We start from the raw sequence: 20,123 nt of genomic DNA, 5'->3' as shown, positions 1-20,123 counted from the left end.
ATATGTGGTCTAAGAACTCAGATGTAGATAATTTTTCAGCAGCGGGAAGAGGCAGAGTAATATGATATTAAAGCTGTATTCTTGGGGAATTCTCACAGCCAAAGAACAGAATGTACCATCGAATTCAAAATTCTTCCTCCAGTTCTCAGCAGGGGGAGAACCCACACCCCCATTCCCTTAACCAAGAGAGGGGCTCACTGTAGAAAACTACTCCTGTAGAATTTCATTGCCTTAAAGATGATGGCCTAATTTTCATCTGAAACAAGAACAAGAGAAGCCATAATGACTTTGCTCGGGTTGAAGCACACTGTCGTTTGGGGGGAAAAAACAACAACAATGTTAATCCACACACAGAATGCTCCTTGCTGGTGGATGAAGGCCAGCTTGCCACAGATGGACTTAGATCTCAGCTCTCACAAACAGCCTGCTGACAGTAACTAATTAATCCCGGTGAGACAAGGCAAAAGGTCCACCGAGTGCTGGCATCGTGTCATCGCCTTGACTTGTTTTATTTCTATGCTCCCCCGACATCCTCCGAGTCACTGCCCTTCACTCTATCAGTCATGCGAAAGGCAGTGACTCACTAAATTACCAAAGACCTTATGAGTGCCTACTATGTGCCAGGCAATGTACTGCTCATTAGAAAAATGACAATGACAGGGACAGACATGACCTACAGAAAGCAGTAAAACCTGTGGGTCACTCTCTTTTGGGTAGCAGTGGTTAGGAGCATATACTCTAGACTCTAGAGCAAAGGTCCTCAGCCTTTTTAATGCCACGACCCTTTAATACAGTTCCTCATGTTGTGGTGACCCCTAACCTGACGGGTTCGTATCCCTGGTCCACAACTTACTATAAGTGTAACAACCTCAGGAAGTTACTTTGCCTTTTCCTGCCCTAATTTACTCACCTGAAAAATAAGTAATGAAGTACCTTCCTCATGTGATTAAATGAGTTGATGGATGTAAAATACGTAGACTAGGGCATGACACACAATAATTGCTGCAAGCATATTTATTCCTATAACTATCATCATTACAAAGGTCTTTGACATTGACCAGCTTCCCATCCATCCAGTGATTATGGAAGAGTTTTTTGCTAAGCATTAATCTGAGTTCACTGGAAAATCCACGGGCAATGAAACTTGCCCACCCCCACACCTCACAGTTGTTATTCTCTACTTTGGATGGAGTCATACAGTAATACTTGTGAATCCGGGATTTTTTTTAAGAGTCACTGAATACATTCCTCTAGAACAGCGATTTTCAACCCTTTTCATCTCATAGCACACGGAACCAATTACTAAAATTCTGTGGCACCCCAAAAGATATATTTCCTATCTATCAAACAACATGTTACCACATATAACCAGCTATTTGGTGTTGGCTGTGGTCATTTTTTAATTTGGCAATCTAGGGAACAGAGGTCAGTGCCCCTGACTAGTCAGATATTGCATGCTTTAAAATTCTTGCAGCATTATCGGTTGAAAATCAGTACTCAAGAACATGACGGAGATGCTGGTCATTGACTTCTTTGTGAGTAGAGGAGAAGATCAGTGTTCAAACCAGGACGGTTATCTGATATGGCTTTTTTATACTCCCAGCACCTAACACATAGTAGATGGCCAATGAGTTTATTCACTTACTGCAGTTGGAGAGGTGGCCGAGTTGACAAAGGTCACAGAGCGTGTCACAGAGCATGGACAGAGACAAAGTTTGAGCCCAGGTCTCCTACTCTATGACCTACCGTTCTTAAAACACCCCATTTGTGGCTTCCCAAGAAAGCATCTTCACACCGTTATCATTAGGAGGATGGTGACAATATGTATTAGTAGTGTTTGAATTCATACAGTTCTTTTTTGGGGGGTGCCCTTGACCGGAATTGAACCTGGGGATCCTTTGTTCCGAAGGCCACCGCTCTGTCCATTGAGCCAAACTGCCTTAGGCGAGTTCATTCAGCTTTAACCATGAAGTAACTTAATTTTAATTGACACTATCAAGGTAAAAAAAAGAGCAAAGCCCAATTGCATTCACCTTGGTAATAGAGGCCTTAGAAATTAAGACCTATATGGGAAGACGGCGGAAAAGGGTGGCAATCCATCTTGGCCTCATTTTCTCATGCCCATCATCACTTCCATTATCTCAACCAGTGATAAAATTATAGGCTTATTTTTTAAGTGTCATAATTATCAGTTATGCTGTAATTATCTACTCATTTGTTCACAATCCCCATTAAGCTCTAAGCAATTCTTCTAGGGCAAAACCTCTGATGTTCCCATTTGTATCTCCACAGAGCCTGGATCCAGGCCTGGCAGGGTGCCAATTACTGGTTGGAACCACGAATGAATGAGTGTAAGAATGCATGCCTTCGTGCCTTTCAGCTTCATATCTGTCAGCAACTCAACTCACCGAGGCGCTTCAAACAACAGATTTCTAGAAATTCTGATTCAACAGTATGGAGCCTGAGACATCTGTCTTTTTGCAAAGTTCCTTGGGTAAAGCAGATGAGCGGCCTTCTTTGGGAACCACTGCTGTAGATGTAAATTTCACTTTGGGACTCGAATAAAAATCCCCTGCAGCTCTTGAAGCTATGTCACTTGGACAGTAATCATATACTGATAGCACTACACCCCCAGAGTCTAGACTGGGTTGGTGGTCAAGGATAAAATATTCTTGCCAAAACCGGTTTGGCTCAGTGGTAGAGCGTCGGTCTGTGGACTGAAAGGTCCCAGGTTCGATTCCGGTCAAGGGCATGTACCTTGGTTGCGGGCACACTCCCAGTAGGGGGTGTGCAAGAGGCAGCTGGTTGATGATTCTCTCTCATCGATGTTTCTAACTCTCTATCCCTCTCTTCCTATCTGTAAAAAATCAATAAAATATATTTAAAAAAAAAAAAGGATAAAATATTCCATTCCTACAAATTTGGTTATAATTCCCTGTTTGTGTTAACTCCACTATCATTTCCTTTCAAAACATCTCTCAAACTGAAATAAAGCCCCATTAAGTTAGAGACCAGTTCTCCTATCTATCAACACCATGTTACATCACACATACCAAGTATACCCAGTATGCATGAAGCAGTGCAAGCTCTTTCTCCATTCTGGAATGTTGTTGGAAAGAATACCATGTCGCGGCAGGAGAGATCCCTAACAGGCCGCTTCCAAAACCAGGTGTCAGTGGCCACTTTTGCAACAGCTGAGTGAGGGCGGGGAACATATCTGTCTTGTTCCCTGTGCTCCCCAGCAGCTGTTCTTAGCACACAGGAGGAACTGAATTAAATCCATATGTGAGGTGTCACTTCCGGAAATCATGGCACACACGTGGCCACAGCCAACTGGACATACTGGTACTCCTTGGAAGGAGATAAGGTGAGCAATGGGCAGAAATCTGGACACTGGCTGAGATGTGGACTCTGGCTCAGGCCTTTTTATCATCAGTTCCAAACTGAGCCACTTTCTACTAGCTTCACTACCTGGATTAGAGGACCAAGGTTTCAACTGAATTTGGTATCTGTGGAAGCCAGCCTCTAAGCTGGTCCCCAGTGATCCTCTCCTATACTGAACCAGAGTTGCGTGAGCAACCAACAGAGTATAGCAAAGGATGGTATCTCCCTTCTGGGATCAGGTTATAAAAGACACTGTGGTCCTAACCGGGTTGGCTCAGTGGATAGAACATCGGCCTACGAACTGAAAGGTCCCAGGTTCGATTCCAATCAAGGGCATGTATCTTGGTTGCAGGCACATCCCCAGCAGGTGTGCAGGAGGCAGCTGGTTGATGTTTCTCTCACCAATGTTTCTAACTCTCTATTCTTCTCCCCTCCTCTCTATAAAAAAATCAGTAAAATGTTTTTTTGGTTTTTTTTGTTGTTTTTTTTTTAAGACACTGTGACTTGCATCTTGGTCAGCAGTATGTTTCTCCGTTTCTCAGATCATGAGCTCTGGGGGAAGCCAGCTGCCCTGTTGTGATCGGCCCTTTAAGAAGGCCCTGTGCCAATGACCCCCTGAGTGAACCTAGAAGCTTCAGGTGACCTCGGCCACAACTGCAACCTCAATAAGGACCCCGAGCCAGAACCACCGTGCAAAACCTCTCTGGACTTCCTCACCCCAGAGCCTGTGTGACAATAAATGTTTACTGTTTTAAGCTGCTAAAATTTTGCAGTAATCTGTTACTCAGCCATGGATTACAGACTTAGAAACTAATGAGGTCAGTGGGGGTGGGGAAAGAGGTTCTTAAAACTCAAGTTTCCTTTCCCTTGTTAGCTTTCCTTTTGGTTACTGCACATAATCAAGGCACCAATTAGAAGCATGGCCCTAAAAAAATAAATGTTCCCTTTTTGATTTAATTGAAACTGAGAAGGAAATAAAAAGTATAGAATTTGGTTATGAAAACAACTCAACATATTACTGACCCGAAGCTTAACAGACAAGGGAGCTAACATTTATCATCTATTGTATACCTAGCTTTTCAAAGGCTCACTAAGGAATTATTCTCATTTTATAGATGAGGAAACTGAAGTGGAGATTTTAAGTAACTTGGTCTAACAACAAACAAATGGAGCCATTGAGTTACCTGCAGGTTTATATCACATATAAACTAACCGTCTTGGTTTATTGGAATTTGGGAGTTTCCCAGGATGTGAAAAATCAAGGAAAATAAAAAATCAGGAAAGTCCCAGGGACACTGGTTACCCTACAACATCCAAATATTGTACTCTTTAAAAATCACCACACAGTTGATTTTTTTTAAAGCACATTTTAAAGCTATCATTTTGGCAGTTTATCATCCGCAATCAATTTTGAAATGTCACCTATGAAAATGAAAACCACAAGCTTTTCTAGTCTTTATCTCACAAATATCCAAGAAAAACTTTCTTGGTTTTCTTTGAAAGAGCAAAACAATTGCTGTTGTTATGACACAAACTAGCACGAACATTTTTCTGTGTAAGAGACTCTGCAAACTTCTGTTTTAAAACAGCGATCCAGTGACAAAGCACAGACAGGTACGCCCCCTGGGCCTCCACTGCTGGCCTGCCCAGCACAGCTGGCTCCAAGGGCTGCAGCCCATCGGGCGGGCTCCCTGCAGAACTGCACACCATGTCAAAGGCTCCCGCAGGAGGAGCAGCCAGATGCACAATCTTCTACAGAAGCCTAGAGACAGCCAGCTAAAGCCACCGGGATCTCCAACATTAGCATGCACAAGTGGCCTTCATACCTGCTAGGTCAGGAAGGCCAACTATCAGCAAGCTGGCGCAACCCAGAGAGCTCTGGCCCTTTCTCTTTTAAAAAGACCCACACAGCCGAGATCGGTTTGGCTCAGTGGATAGAGCGTCGGCTTGGGGACTGAAAGGTCCCGGGTTCGATTCCGGTCAAGGGCATGTACCTTGGTTGCGGGCATATCCCCAGTGGGGGGTGTAAAAGAGGCAGCTGATCGATGACTCTCTCTCATTGATGTTTCTAACTCTCTATCTCTCTCCCTTCCTCTCTGTACAAAATCAATAAAATATATTTTAAAAAAATAAAATAAAATAAAAAGACCCACACAATACCCACCAGGATGGTGATAATCATGAGGACAGACAACAACAACTGTTGGCAAGGATATGGAGGGATTGGAATGCTCATACATTGCTGGTGGGATTGCCAAATGACACACGTGCCAGGGGAAACAGTTTGGCTGGTCCTCTAAAAGTAAAACAAAGCTGGAGGATGGAGGTGGGAAAGGGTATAGGAGGGATCAATGGTGATGGGGAAAAATAAACTTTGCCAAAAAGTGAAAACGAACCAACTATCTATCAACCGATGGGTGAACAAACAAAATGTAGTGCATCTATACAATGGAATGTTATTCAGCCACAAAAAGGAATGAAGTATGGCTATAGGCTACGACATGCACAAACCTTGAAAAGATTATGCTAAGTAAACAAAGCCAGTCACAAAAAGCACACATTATATGATTCCATTTATATGAAATGTCCATAACAGGCTGATCCACACAGACAGCAAGTACATTAGTGGTTGCCCAGGGCTGGGGGGAGGGGCGATGGGAATTAACTACTGACGTGTATGGAATTTTGAGGTAATGAAAGTGTTCTGAAATTAGATCCACTTAAAACATTTAAAAATAAACTTTAAAAATGGAAAAGTACTTTTTAAAAGGCTAAAATACTGCATGCTGAAGTCCACTTCTAGAAATTCTTATACTAAGAAGATAAAAAGCAGATGCGCAATAAAAATTGACCTATAAGATTGTCATCAGGGATACAACAGCTGGAAAATGGTGGTGGTGGTGGGGCACCTTTAAATAGTTATCTAAAAGTTATCTGCTAAAATACATTATGGTATTAGGTATAGGCATGCACTTAAATATTATCATTAAAGTTGTTGGGCATTTATTCCAGAGAAATGTTCACACAAACACTTGTACATAAATGCTCATAGCAGCTTTATTTGTAATAGCCCCAAACTGGAAACAACAAAGATGTTCACCAACAATGATGACTAAACTGTGGTACATCCATACCACGGAACATGGTTCAGTAATGAAATGAACACACTACTATACACTTAATAACATGGATGAATCTCCTGAGAATTATGCTGAGTGAAAGAAGCCAATCCATTTATATAATAGGCCCAATGCACAAAGATTCATGCAAGAATAGGCCTTCCTTCCTCTGGCTGCCGGCACCACCTTCACTCTGGCTGGAGCCGCCTTTCTGCCTTTGCTGGGGCCCAAAGCTGCTTTTCCCTTTTCCGCCATCCCACACTGCCCAGAGGCCTGGAGTGACTGGGGCAGTGCCGATGCCTGCGTCCTGCCCCTGGCCACTCAGTGCCTGTGCATGCAAATTAACCAGCCAGCTTTGTTGGGTTAATTTGCATAGTCACTCCTGATTGGCTGGTGGGCGTCACAAAGGTATGGTCAATTTGCATCTTTCTCTTTTATTAGTATAGATTAGAGGCCCAGTGCATGGATTCGTGCACATTGAAAGGAATTTAATTAGAAGAAATATTTTAGAGGCCGGAGAGGGACTGTGGGAGGTTGGCTCCAGGGCATGTCTGGCCCGTCTCGCCCAGTCCCGATCAGCCAGAACCTAGCAGCAAGCCAAGCTACAGGTTGAAGTGTCTGCCCCCTCAGTCAGTGAGCATTATAGCGACTGGTTGAACAGTCAAACAAACGGTCAGACACTTAGCATATCAGGCTTTTATTATATAGGATAACATTTTTGAAAAGGTAAAATTATAGAGATGGAGAAGAGATTAATGTTTGCCAGGGTTAATGATGGCATGAAGGCAGGAGGAAAGTAGATGTGGCTATATATGGGCACATGGGATGATAGAACACTCTGTATCTTGTATCTCAGCTGTAACAATGTCCACATTCTAGTGGTGATATCAAACTGCGGTCTGCAGAATGTTACCATCAGGAGAAACTAGGCCAGGGTGCTAGGGATCTCTGTATTATTTCTCACTACTGCTTATGAATCTAGATACAGGGGTCTTCAAACTACGGCCCGCGGGCCACATGCGGCCCGCAGAGGAGTCTGATCCGGCCCGCCAGGTTTTTTCGGCAGTGAGCGCAGCCGAGGTGTTAGAGTAGGAATTAGTAGTTCATATAGTCCGGCCCTCCAGCTCTCTGAGGGACCGTGATCTGGCCCCCACTTTAAAAAGTTTGAGGACCCCTGCTAGAATTATCTCAAAATGAGAAGTTACATTAAAAAAAAAACTACAAAATTGAGGAAATCAAATCAATGATCACAAATAAGCCTTTGATTTTTAAAAAATTCAACTACCAGTCCCCCCTCTCCCCCCCCCCCCCCCCCGACCCAATGACACATGGTTGTGATTTTGGGGCATCTGTAAATATTGTAAAGGAAGTAGGTTGAGGCTGGAAAGGAACAATCTAAACTATGAGTCCATTCATGAAACATTAACTCTTCCTTCACCTACATGTTGGTGTTTTCACTGCTTACATTTTCACTGCCACCTAGATTCCCAGTAAACAGTTATCCAGACAAGTCAGGTGATGGGGAATATGTTTTGATCCATTTAATGTTCTGATTCACTTCAAGGGATCATATATCTTACACAGGCCAGTCTTCATAGAACAAAACAAAAAAAAAATCATTAAATATATCAAATAACATCTTTCTGAATAAAATTTGATCTTTGATGATTTGGAGATATTTTGGGATCTTGAAGGGTTTCAGTGTCAGAATTATGAATGCCAAGACCTATTTTACAGAACGGTGGATGAGTAGGCATAGATAATTGAGATAAATCTGTAAATCTGTGTTTTTATGCTTTAAATCATAAGTTCCTGCAATCAGTTGTTCCCTTGCCACTTTCCATTCTCATAAATGACATGTAGAAAACTTTAGGTAAAGAATACTGGGTTGTGAGATTTGAGATTTTTTTAATTGAATTTACTGGGGGTGACATTGGTTAATAAAATTATATAGGTTTCATGTGTACAATTCTATAATGCATTTTGTTCACCACACGAGATGTTTTTGATAACAAAAATATTAATAAAAGCTATTTGCACTATAAAATATAAAAACTGTGCTTTCTTCTATCCTTTGGGTCATTTTCTTGTCAATCTGCTGGGACAACCACACACAGTGGTTGAAGCAGCATTTTTGTGATATGGAGGGGTCCTGTCGTTGTGGGACCAATGTGTCTGCAGTGGCCTTTGCTGCCTGTCAGCACGAAGGAACCCCTCAGCTCCCACGGCTCTGCAGACGACAGTGGACACTTTCCAGAAAAGGCTGAGATGATGACTTCTGTAACCCTTGCTGGGAATGGCCCAGCAAGATTAGATCTCCTCTGAGCAAAGCTTTTTCTTCTTTTCACCAAGTGCCACTTTCAACAAATGTGCCACTGTGTTTAACCCCCTGACAACTACTAAAAGTGAAATATGGTGAATTAGGCCCTAAGGTGATTACATTTTAGTGGAACTGCAAGTATTTTAGCAAGTCATATTCATGTAATTGAATATTCTGACTGGCAAATAACAAGATTTTCCCTTCGTTTCGATTCTCCCCAAGTACCAATATTCAACTCCAAGCTGTCAGGAAAGCCGTCTTGCTGTAACAAAGTGAAGAAAGGGAAGCCAGGGATCAAATTAACATGAAGCCAATTAGCTGCCTACCTATAGCCAGAACACCAAGGGAGAGACAGGTCCCAAAATGAAAATGAAGGACATAGTTAAGAGACAAAAAGAAAATTAACTACTTGTGTATAGGCCTTGTAAAAATTTTTTCTTGGAGAAGTCAATCAGGTGAAAATCTTAGGGAAGAGTTAGGTTGTAAATGGCATATATCATTGTTTAACAACATGCTTTTACTGAGCAAAAAGTTTACTTAAGGCATTATGGGAGGTCGTCATGCAGATGGAATCCATAATTTTTAAAATAATTTTTTAAATGTTATTTATTGATTTGGGAGAGAGGAAGGGAAAGAAAGATCAATTTTTGTTCTACTTATTCCTTGGTTGATTCTTTTTTTAAAAATATATTTTATTGATTTTTTACAGAGAGGGAGAGAGATAGAGAGCTAGAAATATTGATGAGAGTAACATCTAACATCAACCTACTGGGGATGTGCCCACAACCAAGGTATATGCCCTTGACAGGAATCGAACCTGGGACCTTTCAGTCCACAGACCGACGCTCTACCACTGAGCCAAACCGGGTTTGGCCCTTGGTTGATTCTTGTTTGTGCCCTGATCAGGAATCAAGCCCATAACCCTGGCATATCAGGACAACACTCTAACCCATTGAGCCATCCAGCCAGGGTCGGAATCCATATTTTTAGCTCATTTCAGAACACAGAAATGCAGCACAAATCCGTAACAGCTCAACACACATCCCCCCTCTGAAAAGTAAGAATGTTTTATTGGTGGGGGACGGAAACAGACACAAAATGACACAACCTATCCTATTTCGATTTGGAAAAGCTTCCTATGCAGAAGCAAAATGAAAACAACTACTTGAAGAAAATTAATGTGACTACATGTTTAAAGTATATTATGGTTTTTCTGAATATATATGCCACCAGGTGAGAGAAGGGAAGGGAGAGTGTCTTAAGTCAGCTCAGACTGCATTACCAAAATACCATGGACTGGGTGGTTTCAACAGAAATTTATTTCTCACAGTTCTGGAGGCTGGGAAGTCCAAGATAAGGTGCCAGCAGATTCAGCTCCTTGTGAGGGCTCTCTTCCTGACTTGAAGACAGCCACCTTCTTACTATATCCTCAACCTCATGAGAGCCCCATTTTCATGACCTTATCTAAACCTAATTGCCTCCCGAAGGCCTCACCTCCAGATACCATCACACTGGGGTCAGGGTTTCAACATACGAATTTGGGATGTATAAACATTTGGTCCATAACAGAGAGGTAGTTCTCCATTTAAGATATAAAGGGAATGAATCACTGTTTATAGTCTAGAGAAAATTGCTACTTTTTAAAAACCTTGTCTGTAAAGTGAATCATTTTCATTCATTCATTCAAATTATCAAAACACATAATCTGTACTTTACAAAAGGGTTGTGTTTCCAGATGTTACTGTGTAAACTAGTCATCTGGCCTTTGGAAAATTCTGTTTTCTGACTCTGTTTCTATAGAAATTGTTACATTAGTTCTTAGCCTCTTGGGGATTCTACACTAATTGTAAAAATTGATTAAAACGAAAGAGATCTCTCTATCCCCAAATGACAAAGAGGACGGATTAAAACTGACATTTAGAGTCCCCAAAATTCTAGAGTCCCTCAGTCCTCGAATTAAGAACTATATCTACATGTGGTTAGATCTCCAGGTGAGCCCTAAACTACTTAATTCATAATGAAGTGGTACCTATGGGATTACAGATTCTCATTCTTTATACGAGAAAACAGAATCTACTGTATATATAATTTGGGCTACACTCACCTGAGCTCTGATAGAACTCTGTAATATAATCTTTGGTTTGCTGCTAAACCTGTATAGACCTCAGTTTCCTGGTCTGTAATCATGTGCATAATAATGCCTACACCATATATCAATAGAGTTGTGATGAAGATTAAAAGTGTGTCTATAGCCGAACCCGGTTTGGCTCAGTGGTAGAGTGCCGGTCTGCGGACTGAAAAGTCCCAGGTTCAATTCCGGTCAAGGGCATGTACATTGGTTGCGGGCACATCCCCGGTGGGGGTGTGCAGGAGGCAGCTGGTTGATGTTTCTCTCTCATCAATGTTTCTAGCTCTCTATCTCTCTCCCTTCCTCTCTGTAAAAAAAAATCAATAAAATATATTAAAAAAAATAAATGTGTGTCTATAACATACCTAGCACCATGCATAAGCACCTCAATTCACAGTTGCTCTTTTTCAAATTATCATCAGCACCTATCAGCAACTGTTTGTGGTTTAATCCACTGTGGTAGGTGCTGGGGCACTGAAATCCATAAGACAGCCTAGCAAGAGAGAGAGAAGTGATAAAGGACTACAACAAAGTGAGGTGCTTTGACAAAGTATGTACAGGGGAAATGGGGGATAAAAAAGAACAATCTATTTTACATAGGGACATAATAATGTTTGAGTTAAGGCTGGCCAGTGGGGCGGGGCTGGACAGGAGAGAAAAATGTTGGAGAAGTGGGTAAGGGCCCTAGTGTTCAATTTTAAACAGGGGAGGGGCCTCAGAGTGGGATGTAGGGGAAGCCAGAGAGAAAGTGTGAACCAGATCCAGTCCGAGAACTATTGCAGCAGCCCACATGCAAGATGGAGAACATCTTTAAGGCTATGGCAAAGGAGGGGTGGGCCAGGTGAGGGACAGAAGTCCAAGCTCCTGGCTTCTCACTCTGCATCCTGGAGAGGATGCTATTTGATGAATCAGGGAACACAGGGGCAAGCGGGCTGGAATAAGGGAACAAAGAAAGTTCAGAGTCTAGAAACGAACTGTTCTGCTATTAATCTTATCAATTATAGATGTTACACAATTTCATATATGCCTGTTGAATTAGGAGGTAGGCCATATGTTTTGAACTAGACGCCCAGTGCACGAATTTGTGCACCACTGGGGTCCTTTGACCTGGCCTGTGGGATCAGGCCAAAACCAGCTTTCTGACATTCCCTGAGGGGTCCTAGATTGTGAGAGGGTACAGGCTATGCCAAGGGACCCCCACAGGTGCACAACTTGGGCCAGAGATGGATATGGAAGGTTGGTCAGCTGGGAAGGGGCTAGGGGAGGGCTCCAGGGTGTGTCTGGCCCATCTTGCTCAGTCCAATCGATCAGCTGGACCCCAGCAGCAAGCTAACCTACAAGTCAGAGCATCTGCCCCCTGGTGATCAGTGCATGTTATAGCTAGCAGTTGAGTAATCTTAGCATATCATTAGCATATTATACTTTGATTGGTTGAATGGACAACCAGTTGACCGGACACTTAGCATATTAGGCTTTTATTATATAGGATTATTAGTGTGAAAATTAGTAAAAATTCACTGTATTGACATGCTCACTTATAGGGGGAATTTGTTAAATATAAGAAGTTCAAGCCTAAGCTGGGACCTAAGCCACATATTTATTTAGGACTTATATACTCTTGTTGTCCTAAGAAAACATGAAGCCAGCTATGCTCTACCATGAATTACATATTTAGAGGGGTTGAATTATTAACAAATTCCTATTTCCCTTCACTAAATGGGCTGCTAATGGCTGAGTGTTACAGGGAAGCTCTCCAAAGACATTCTATCAGATTAATATCTCTCCAAGAGAATATAAAAACCGTTTAGAACCTCATCTAACCCATTTTAAATAATGATTAAAAATTTTTAAAACCTTTTCTTTGAAGATCATAATGGTTATAATAATAACTAACACTCAGTCCTTAATATGTGCCAGTAGTCTTTCTGCTATAAATTTACAAGGATAATCTTGCTTAATACTCATGCCAGTCCTGCTACACGTCCCGTTTTCACACATAAGTACACCGAGGCAGAGAGCAACTAAGTCACTTATCCAAGGTCACACCAATGGCATGCAGAGTGGCCCACAGCCTGCTCTTTAAACCACTACACCTACTTGCTTTCCCAAGTTACCCTAAAATTTTTTTAAAAAGATGTCTATTACAAAAAAATCTAGAAAGTAGAGAAAAGCTTTTGTTACATTTTCTCTCTCTCTCTCTCTCTCTCTCTCTCTCTCTCTCTCTCTCTCTCTCTCTCTCTCTTTCTTTCTTTTCTTTTTTTCCCCAGAGAGAAAGGGAGAGGAAAAGAGAGAGAGAAAGAAACATCAATGAGGAGAGGGAATAACTGGTAGGTTGTCTCATGCATGCCCCCCTACTCGGGATCGAGCCTGGAACCCAGGCATGTGCCCTAACCAGGAATCAAACCATGACTTCCTGGTTCATAGGTTGATACTCAACCACTAAACCATACAGGCTGGGCTGTGAGTTTCATTTTAAAGTAAAAGCAACCAAGAATGCGGCAGAATCCACATTCCCCCTTCTACTATGCACAAGCAGAGTGATCTCGGGCAAGTTAAGAAAACCTCAGTCTCCGCCTCACCTTGAAATGGGAATGACAATAATTTGAGTTCTGGAGCAATAATTATAAAAATGCTTTAATTATTCCCCCATTACTAGTCATTTAATCTGTTTCCAAGATTTTACTATCCTAATAATAAAAGGGTTATATGCAAATTGACCCTAATGGTGGAACAACCAGAACAACTGCTTGACCAGTCACTATGAGGAGAGCTGACCACCTCTTGGTCCCTTTCCCCAGCCAGCAGGCTCCCATTGCCTGATGGTGAACAGGGAGCCAGGGGTAGATGACGGATGATGCAGGTGGCACCAGACCAAGGCCCTCACCCCACCATGCCCCATACATAGAGGGCAACCTGCAGCCGGAGCGGGGCCAGTGAGAGGGGAGACCTCTTGGTTCCTCCCTCCGGCCGGCAGACTCTGATCACCCAATGATGAATGGGGAACTGGGTGGTAGTGGGGGCCGAGCAGCTGGGGAAGATGGCTCTGATCTCAGGCCAGGCCTAGGGACTGTACCCATGCACGAATTTTGTGTGTCGGGCCTCTAGATCTTAAATAATACTGCAATGAACATCTTTGCATACAAAACTTTAGCTGTGTATTAAATTATTTCTTTGGGTGAGATTCCCAGAAAATGGGCAATTAGGTCAAAGGGTCTTAATATATACTGTGAGATTTCCTTTGACAACATTTTTACCTACTAATGTTCCCACCAGCAGGGCCTACACAAGCAACAAATATAACTGCACCGTGACCAGGATTATGTAATCTCATGAAGGAAAAAAAAACGTTTTCCTCCCATTTAGTTTAATATAAAATGCTCTTTGAGTATGTATATTAAAAATACAAATCATACAGAAATCCCAATGACTGAATAAATAAACACTGCCCTTTGCACTCCGAACCATTCTGGACATTGGCTACCAGCTACTCGACGCTACTTTGCGGCGGAAACATGCGTTGAAATAACTCAATTCCCCGTAATCACTAATAAACTGCAACGTCCCCTGAGAGGGGACATCCGAGTGGTGATATGCTAGAATTCCGATGTCCCCTGAGAGGGGACAGCGGAGTGCAAAGGGCTGAATATATACACAGAAAATCTGTATAAATACAGGGTTAATATTCAAGATTTATAAAGAACTCATACAACTCAACACCAAAAAAATATCAAACAATCCAATTTAAAAATGGGCAGAAGGCCTGAATAGACACTTCTCCAAAGAGGATATACAAATATGGCCAATGGAAAAGATGCTCAACATCACTAATCATTAGAGAGATGCAAATTAAAACCACAATGAGGTATCACCTCACACTTGTCAGAATGATTATCGTCAATAAATCAAAGAAAGTTGGCAAGGATGTAAACCAAAGGGAACCCTCGTGCACTGTTCATGGGGATGCAGACTGGTGAGCCACTATGGAAAACAGTATGGAGAGGTCACAGAAAATTAAAAATGGAACTGCCTTATGAACCTACTTCTGGGTACATATCTTGAGAAACCCAAAACACTATTTTGAAAAGATATATGTATCCCTATGTTCATTATAGCATTATTTACAACAACCAATATATGGAAACAACCCAAATGCCCATCAACAGGCAACTGGATAAGGAAGTTATGGTACATATATACAATGAAATATTACTCAGCCATAAAGAAGAAATGAAATTTTACCATTTGCCACAACAGCGATAGACCTTGAGAGTATGATGCTAAATGAAATAAGTCAGAGAAAGATAAATACCATATGGTTTCAATTATATGTAGAAGTTGGGGGGTTAGAGGAGTAGGTGAAAAAGGTAAAGTGATTGAAAAGTACAGACTTGTAGTTACAAAACAGTCACAGGGACGTAAAGTTCAGCATTGGGAGTACAGTCAATAATACGATAATAACTATGTATGCTGTCAGGTGAGTACTTGAATTTTGGGGGAGGGATCACTTTGTAAATGATATAATTGTCTAACCAGTATGCTACACACCTGAAACTGATATTTGTGGCAAATGCATGGAACAGAAAAATGAGTAATAAATTCTGTGTATCTTCCACTTTCTAAAGGATTAATTTATGAATATAAGCTGGTATTTGTTAACTGATCACTTATATTAAGAGCATTTTTTTCACTTGGGTTATTAGTATAGGTGTACCCCAGTTTTAAAAAGTTTGTGTTCTGCCGAAACTGGTTTGGCTCAGTGGATAGAGCATCAGTCTGTGGACTGAAAGGTCCCGGGTTCAATTCTGGTCAAGGGCATGTACCTTGGTTGAAGACACATCCCCAGTAGGGGGTGTGCAAGAGGCAGCTGATCGATGATTCTCTCTCATTGATGTTTCTAACTCTCTATCCCTCTCTCTTCCTCTCTGTAAAATATCAATAAAAAATATTTTTTTAAAAAAGTTTGCATTCTGTCACTTGGCTTTAAAGTACATCTATTTCAGTAATCGGGAGAAATCTGAAGAGGAGTTACATTTTTATGAAGAAAAGTAAAGTGAAGTGAAAATCGTGTTCAGGTTTGTTTTGCGGCGAAAGGAGCCACACTCAGCATCTCAGCATCAAGGCGCAGAAGCTTTGCTCTTTGTCTGTGAGCATCTGTGCTGTGTCTCAATTCACTTTGTGCATCTGTTAGCAAGATGTGTCCTATGGCATCAGGGAAGCCTAAGAGAGCTCGTAAGGGTGTTATGTTTAGCGTAAAACTGGACATAATTAATTGTTTCCATGATGGTGAATGAAATAAAGACATTGTGTGTGCTTTGAATTTTGGGTCTGGGAACAAAAAACAAAAAAAAATTTTTTTTTCTTCTCATATAAATCAGTGATTGCTTCTTTGCTCCACCCCATCTCAGCCTACCAAAGGTTTCATAGGAATGCTTCACTTTCGGATATCGAGGGAAACCTGTAAATGGAACTGCCTGCATTCCACAAAAATCCCCCCTCCAACCAAGGAACTAAGTGTAGTTACCAATTTTTAAATACTTAACAGAAGCATTACATTTTACATAAATAATAATGGTCCTTGAGAGCAAGTATGGATTTTCAAATGCACAGTTCAAGCATTTGCTAAGTACCTATTTTGTGTAGGGTCATGGGCTGTTTTTTAAAACACCGAATCTACAAACCCAACCACAAACAAGCCCTGAAAAGTAAATTCAATTCTATTAAAAGAGGCTCTGAAAACCGACTTTAAAAAAAAAAAAATGTTTTATGACTTTTAGAACTTGAAGTAAGAAGACTCTTTCAGTTGGTTTTTTTTAACTGTGTACATAATATTTTGCAGAAGATAGGTCAGTTTTGCTAGTCAATAGCCAAGTCAGCCATATTTGGTTTATGTCGTTAGTATAATTGTCAATAAAGCATCATAAAACAGCTTGATTTTTCCAATCCCATGTGGACGCACTGAGTCATTAGAAAAATATCTGACTTGTTCACAGAGAAATTTTATATGTATTTCACAGGACCCACAAATGAGAAATCCCAGAGTCCCCTTGCCTGCTCAGTGACATAGGACCCAGCAGCTTACTTTAGAATCAACCAACTCCCACGTGGGTCATAAAAATCTTCATGATGACAAGTGGCCCACTGTCCATAAATTAAGTCACACAGAGAGGGATCCAGTAGCACAATGTTAGGCAGCACTGGGATAAGCTACCCAAGGTCTAATAGGATGAAATGGCATTAACTCTGGCCTAACTGTTCCAGCATCAAACAAATCTCACATCATTATATAGCAGGATACCACACTAATGAGTTAAGAGGGTTTCATTATGAAACCATGGTATTCTTCCTTTACGGAGTCCCCAGCTTCAAGATAACCTCATTCAAAATAGAAAGCACAGCTATAATAATAATCATAACAACAACTAACAATGAACACTTAGTATGTGCTAAAGCATCATATTATGTACTTCACATACACTATTTATTCTTCTTGGGAACCCTGTAAAGAGTTATTTTTTCCACTTCATGGAGGAAATAAAGGCTCACATACTAGAAGTTACTGCAGACAATCACTCGGCCTGTACTTGGGGATTCAAACCCTGGCTGCCTAGCCCCAAAGCCTGGTGCTCTAATCGCCTCTTGTAGTGAAATTACACTAAGTTTAACTTTGCTAGGAAAAAAAAAAAAAGTGAAGCAAACTAGCAACCTACAAATACCTGTAATACACTTCTGAGTCCTAAGTAATCATCTCAGGTTTCCTGAGAAACAAGTTATGCCCCAGGCAACCTAACACCAAGACATCATACAACATAGAGTGCCAGTGAGTCAATGGTTGCCAGTGGTTACAGTGCCTATGTGACACACACGTGACTCGGTCTTTCTTCCCCACTCAAACGAACCATTACATAGACTTTGGTGTCCTGTAAATAGCATACATGAGGCCATATTAATTCTCAGGTAGCAGGCCTGCTAAGAAATTGACATAAAAGCAAATAACAGTGATAAAGTGATTTCAGTGAGGCTGACTGAAAAACACCTCAGTGGGAAACTTCTGGTTTGCATGTACTGGAGGATAACATGATATGGGGTGAGAACTATGTCTACTGTGTCCGGTACCGGTCAATTTCCAGAGCCAGGAGAGAATAATGAGTTTTCTCAGACCCCCTGAAATCATGGATATGCAAATATAATAAAATCAGTTATAGGTCTGTCTCTCAATATTAACTATATAATTTTATATAATTAAAATACACAATTTAAAAAAACACGGGTAGGTAAAATTAAAAAATATATTTTTTAAATGGGCCTCTGGTAATGAGTTGGGATAACTATCTAGTTTAGATCAAAACAAAAAGATGAGGAATAAGCTATCATTAAAAATAAGAATTTCCCCATCTCCAAAGAGGATCACAAAGGAGAAGTATTTGCTTGAGGTGTGACTTAAGGCAGAACATTCAGAAATGTGCAAAGGCTAGAAAAGGCCTGAGGCTCACTGCCTAAATAAGTCCCATGCCTATTCAATGACTGGAGGGTCAGATTAACCCGAGGCCAAGGACCTTTTTGGACACTGATAACCCTATGCCACGTAGACTGAAAAAGGTAGAAAAGCACTGTGTTAAAGGTCAGCCAGTCTCCTGACTTTGCCCCACTCTCCAGGCCTACTTTCTAATGGGAAAATCCTACCCGATGGTTAGGTTTTCTCAGTAGTCAACTCACAACTTATTCTCCAAAATGCCATTTGTTCCAACTTCTCATGTTTAGATGTCCGATCCAAGGGCAATTTATGGATAGATACGGCATTATTCTTCAATGTAAAACACAAATTGTGGGTTATGATACCCATTTCTATATCACAAGTCAAATTATGACACTTATCCAAATGCTGTTTAAGTTGCCCATATCTTATCTATCATTTATGGGAAATTACAAAGATAACGAGCCATCTGTAGATATTTATGCATGTCAACCACTTACAAGCACTCTTCAGGTGGAGTGGACTGGACCTGAGAGTGTCTGTAATTGTCTAATATAATTGGAATCACATATACTAGTATGTAGTGTGGACAAAAAAGGAGTCTCATGGAAGGTAACCTCACAAGGTGACCTAATCATACATTTCTATCTGAGCAAGCTATAGTGGGTAGTCATGCCCCAGGCATGCCTTCTTCAGTAACAGGCTTCTTTGCTTTAAGCAAACCCTGTCTGTTGTTCCTGTGCATCTGGGTGGTTGACACAACTTTGAAATAACCACCATCAAGAGCACATAATCTTGTTAACTGTTTGGGCTCAAATAAAACTCTTACAAAAATTCTTTACAGGTTTGGACGTTATCTCTGTTAACAACAGAAAGTTACCAATACCATAATAGCGCCCAGTAAAAGTGAGGGGGAGCCAAAGGGACGAGGGGCTGTGGAGGGAGGAAGAGATGTGGAGCTGGGACATCCAAAGACTTCCCCAGAGGAGTGGGGCTTGAACTGAAACTAAAGGACTAGTGGAAAAGGGGAGGCTAAGGAGTGCAGGAAGGGTATTCCAAATCCTCAGGTGGAGGTGGGAGTCATCTGCCATGCTCTCTGAAGAACTGAGATCCTGGGTAGGTGGGCCTGCAGAATGTTTCAAATTCTCGCTTAACTTTATCAAGAAACCATATAATCTATTGGCACATGATTACCATTGCACTTTCACTAGAAAACCAAATCAGCAATGATCTGAAGCACAATAAAACACATGAAAACTCTGCAAATATTTGTTAAATGAATTGATTCTGAGCAGTGACGGGAAAGACTTTGCACAAGTGACATTTAGCCAGGTTATTAAGGATTTTACAAGGCGGAATGTTGATGAGTATTTCAAGCTGAAGGTACAGCATTAAAAAAGTCTTGAAGGCGCCAAAACTGGTTTGGCTCAGTGGATAGAGCGTGGGCCTGAGAACTGAAAGGTCCCCGGTTCGATTCTGGTCAAAGGCATGTGCCTTGGTTGCAGGCACATCCCCAGTAGGGGGTGTGCAAGAGGCAACTGATTGATGTTTTTCTCTCATTGATGTTTCTAGCTCTCTATCCCTCTCTCTTCCTCTCTGAAAAAACTCAATAAAATATATTTAAAAACAAAAAAGTCTTGAAGGCATGAAAAGATACAGCAAGGAACCAGAGCAACACAGTCATCTCAGTCTGTTGATGCT

General features: G+C 41.3%; 1 protein-coding gene across 2 annotated transcripts in view; it reads right to left on the bottom strand.

Annotated features, from left to right (window-relative positions):
• ELOVL5 (ELOVL fatty acid elongase 5) overlaps positions 1–20,123 on the bottom strand; it is a 79,523-nt gene that overhangs the window by 36,438 nt on the left and 22,962 nt on the right. The window contains exon 1 of one of the 2 annotated variants that reach the window (XM_036413647.2): positions 8,716–8,720. The exons of the other annotated variant lie outside the window; for it this stretch is intronic. The gene's annotated coding sequence lies outside the window, so the exon portion shown is untranslated. Of the gene's footprint in view, positions 1–8,715; positions 8,721–20,123 lie in introns of those variants that run through there. 2 annotated transcript variants of the gene reach the window in all.

The sequence above is a fragment of the Pipistrellus kuhlii genome, unplaced genomic scaffold (assembly GCF_014108245.1).
Source record: "Pipistrellus kuhlii isolate mPipKuh1 unplaced genomic scaffold, mPipKuh1.p scaffold_m20_p_5, whole genome shotgun sequence".
NCBI lineage: Eukaryota > Metazoa > Chordata > Mammalia > Chiroptera > Vespertilionidae > Pipistrellus > Pipistrellus kuhlii.
Note: the sequence above shows the minus strand (reverse complement) of the source record. Positions and strands in the feature narration are given on the sequence as shown.